The 4,392-nt window shown below is 29.3% G+C and overlaps 1 long non-coding RNA gene across 2 annotated transcripts; it reads left to right on the forward strand.

Annotated features, from left to right (window-relative positions):
• Positions 1–1,763: 1,763 nt before the first annotated feature.
• On the forward strand, positions 1,764–3,760 carry LOC108195426 (uncharacterized). 2 transcript variants are annotated; one of them, XR_001801510.2, is made up of 5 exons: positions 1,764–1,959; positions 2,074–2,144; positions 2,755–2,814; positions 3,189–3,279; positions 3,388–3,760. It is a non-coding gene; the product is annotated as an uncharacterized LOC108195426 (long non-coding RNA). The 2 variants fall into 2 exon arrangements; XR_010285420.1 differs by having other exon boundaries at positions 1,764–1,938.
• Positions 3,761–4,392: the final 632 nt, after the last annotated feature.

Genomic DNA, 4,392 nt, shown 5'->3' on the forward strand with positions numbered 1-4,392 from the left:
ATTTACTAATTTAGTAATGAGTAAAGTTTATTTTTTAATCTATATATTTAGAGGAATTGTTTTATATTTGAAATTTATTGGATATTAATGAGTAAAGTTTATTTTTTAATTTATATATTTAGAGGAATTGTTTTATATTTGAAATTTATTGTATATAAATATTATTAATATAAAAATAAAAATACTTTTGAAATGATCTTTTACATTTCCATAATAAATTTAAAAATAAAAATAATTTAATAAAAAAAATCTAGGTTTTTCATCCTATCATAATCGAGATTATAAATAAGGTAACTGTGAATTATAAATCTGTGCTTTTAGACATGTCCAAACACAAGTTCCGACTGATATCATGTGTTCGTCGATGGGTTAATTATCAAAGTACATCACTTACTGCGTCCAAATCTTCAGTTGAGTCACCGATTATAAAATTGACTCAGATGAGTGATTCAGTAGAAAAATTTATATATCACTCCATCATTGATCGAAATTATGAAAATATTATATATTAAGTTTCGCACATTTTTTATGAATGGTATTTTTTCTTTTGACAATGCAGACTTATATGTCTTATAAATAGTATCTGTTCTAATAATTCCCGGAGTGAGCCAGAGTCGAACCCCGGTGTCCTGGGACAACAGAGGAATAACTCAACACTGGGCTATCCAAATGAAAGATTCTCAGTTATAGTTGATAAAATTTTAAAAATCTAACAATATTAGTTTTAAAAAAATTTGATCAATTTTTCCAAACAAAATAATTAAAAATTAAAAATTTTAATTAATAGATAAATTTATGTATTATTTATAATAAATATCACAAAATATTTATTTTTTATATTTAAAATAGTGTATATTTTAAGTACCTAATACATATGTCACCAAAAATTTAAAATCATTCAATATGTAAAATCATTTTGACTTGGGCATAAAACAAATAATAGAGGTAACTGCAATTCGGACCCCCTATTATTTACCGATCCATTAAAATAGGCTAGATTTACTTTTTGATGATTTTTTTTAAAACAAAATTTAGTATATTTTAATATGTAACTTTCTATTTTCTAAAATAATAAATAAATTTTTTTAATAGTTGGTCAAAAATTAGTCAATCTGACTTCTCAAAAAACAAAAAGGACATGTAAATTGAGACGGAGGAGATTTTTAACGGAAGGTAACGAAATTCAACGGAGGGGGTGCGTATCGTTCTTCAAATGTAAAGATAGGTGGTGTGATCTGGGTTTCCAAAAGTACGGGTACAATATCATTTTTGAACGTAAGTTAGGGGGTCCGAATTGCAATTATATATATAGTGACTTAATTACGGAGTGCACTGAGTTAACGGAAGTTAACGGCAGGGGGTGCATCTCGGTTTTGAGAAGTAAAGATAAGAGGTGCGAGTTGAGATTTTTAAAGTATAGGTACTCTATCGTTTTTGAACGATACTTAGGGGGTGCGATATGCAATTACCTCTATCATTTATAAAAAATGTGCGAAACTCATTATATAATATTTTCAGAGAATTTCGACTAACGATAAAATGATATTTTTGATACAAATTACATTGACCGAGTGACTCATTTTTGTGATATTTTTTCCTTTATGAGAAGATATATATTGAATAGTTTTTATATTTGAAATATGTAATATATTTAATTGTGTTACCGTAAACCATTACAATCGGTAAAAAAATAGTACTAAGTTTTTTATTTGTTGTTATAGTGAAGACGTGACAAGTGTTGTACTCACAAAAACCAAATCACAGCTACTTTTGTGTTATGCACGTTTTCCTATACAGAAACAAACAGAAAGCTTTTTCTTACTGACGCCGCTTTGTCATTGTTTTTGAAATTTTGAAATTCAAATTTCTCATCCTTAAACTTTTGTCCCTCTTAAATCTGAGTTCAGGCTCATTCTCTCATAATAGGAGTATTCTTTTGTTAGTCATAACTATTTATATGTATTTTTTTTTATCCATCTCTTGAAATGCTTTTCATTCATTTTCGCATGTCATGGTTTTATATATGTGATTTAAAAGATCCGCACTAATTATTTTCAAATGTTATGCTTACAGATTTGTAGCTGAAGGTTAGATGCATCAGTTTTTGATTGTAGAAGATGTTACCAAATCTCATAATATTCGAGGCAAGTAAACATCAGTGACTTTGAATTGATGCATATAAACTGTTTGGTTAAGTTCTCTTCGTTTTTTCCGATTCAGTTGTATAATTTGAGAATTTTCGTACGATATGAATCCTTTTGCATAAGAAGTGTTTGATTGTGGTTCCGAGAGGGAGACAGGTCGATCATTTATGTGTTTAAACTAATTGGATTATATGTTCTATTTTTGCGTACCAAGTGCTTGATTTTAGTTCTGAGAGGGAGAAGTCATTTATTATATCTTTAAACCAGTTGGGTATTGTTATACTACATTATGTTTGATTGTGTTAAATTACTGTGTGTAATTGTGTTAAATTAGTAGTTTAGTACGTGTAATTACTGTGTGACTCTCAATCTACTTTAACAGCTCTCAACCTGATATACGCATTGGTTTTCAAAATTCAAACAAATCTACCACATCCCAAAATTCAAAAAACAAAGAACATCTTTCTCCTAATTGTTCCTAGGAGAATCTCAATATGCAGCACCTGAAGCGAAGAAAAAGATAAAGATTGTGTCGATGAATCGGTTCAAGAACCTTTACTTTTTAATCTTACTTTTTAATATTTGTAAATTTTTTAATGCTATCATGCAGTCAAAGTGTCGAAAGCAGAATGACAAAGAGACGGGAAGATTGTGAAATAACGGTAATTAGGTAGGAATTAAGAGTCAATTTTGCTAGCTGAATGTTGTAGATTCTAGACAATCTGATTTCTGCAGAAGTATATATATATTATTTGTGTAATCTTTTAATGCCTACCTCATAATTAAGCATGATCATGCTTTACCAATAATGCTGTAGTTACTGATACCATTCTCTATACTCTGTATATACAATAAAGCTGATTTGGAGTATGGTGACTGCTTATTATGTGTAGCTTGGGTATTAATAAGAGCTCTCCTTTATGACTTTACCAATGTTAACACATATGTACTTGCATATCTTTTTTTCCCCCCTTATTTGCAATAAGCTGCAATAACTAAATGATGATTTTTTCCTTTTGGATTCCATACCTATGACTATGCAAGGCACTTTGTTAGTGCGTGTGCTAGAATTCTCGGACTGGAGGGTACACCTGAAGGAGTGGAAGATCAAGGAAGGCTGACCCGTGTGGTTGCGGTATGCATAAGTTAATATGTACATAGATCGATGTCATCGAGCGCTTATATTAACATGTGCAAGCTGTTTCCATTAATTAAGTATTTTAATGCTGCCTTTAATTGATAGGTTGGAGAGGAATGAAGTTTGAAATGAAATAAGTATGTGTGAAACAACGTAAGTGTAACATAGGGATGATATATTTAAGTAGGTGAGATCAAAGTTGATGATGTAGCAGACAATATCGGTGAATGATGCGGGTGGGAGAGAAGATCGAATACATCTGTACACTAGAATTTAGTGATCTGAAGTTTTAGAAAGGCATGAACGAAGTTATGGATATTGTACTTGGATGTTAAGAAAACAGACTTTACTCCCAATCCTGTGAATTTCAGAAGATGGTAACATATAGTTTAGATGTTAAATATTTGTCTCCCATGTAAATTTCTGTTTCGATATGTGTGTATAATATATGTGTCTGAATGCTGTCTTGGTTTATAAAGTTTGGATTTTGATGGGTCCATTGTGTGGTTGTGTTTGTAGATTGAGGGAGAGAAAAAGAAAATATATCAATTTTTTATTTAGTGTATAGTAAAACCTAAAATTTATATATTATATTTTCGACTAAATCTTTTCCTTCAAAAAATGTATGAAACTCATATTTGTTTTGACTAATATAATTGTGAATTTTATTTTTTGAATTGCTGAATTTGTATAAATTGATTTTTGTCCATATTGCAAATCAAGGAAATAAACAAAACTTAATAATTTAATTAAAATAAAAATGCAGGAAACAAGAAAACCAAACATAGATGGATTAAATCTTCCACTCCAACATAGGACCTTTATTATAATAGCAACTTAAGAAAACCTATAAATATATTATTATGATTTTGTCTTTTTTTTTGCTCAAATTTATATATTGAATTATAAATATAAAATTTATAATAATTAAATCAAAATTTAATAGTTTGTGTTTTGTGATTGCGTAGAGTGAAAATCCAAAGAGATATCAAACAACAGAGTCTTACGGTCTTTAAGCTTGAAGTCGTTTCAAATATTATCACCACCTTTAAGTTTGAAACCATTGGTTAAGAAGAGATCTTTCACAGAGGAGGGTTCAGTGATTCTGCA

This window comes from Daucus carota, chromosome 7 (genome assembly GCF_001625215.2).
Source record: "Daucus carota subsp. sativus chromosome 7, DH1 v3.0, whole genome shotgun sequence".
In the NCBI taxonomy this organism is placed as follows: domain Eukaryota; kingdom Viridiplantae; phylum Streptophyta; class Magnoliopsida; order Apiales; family Apiaceae; genus Daucus; species Daucus carota.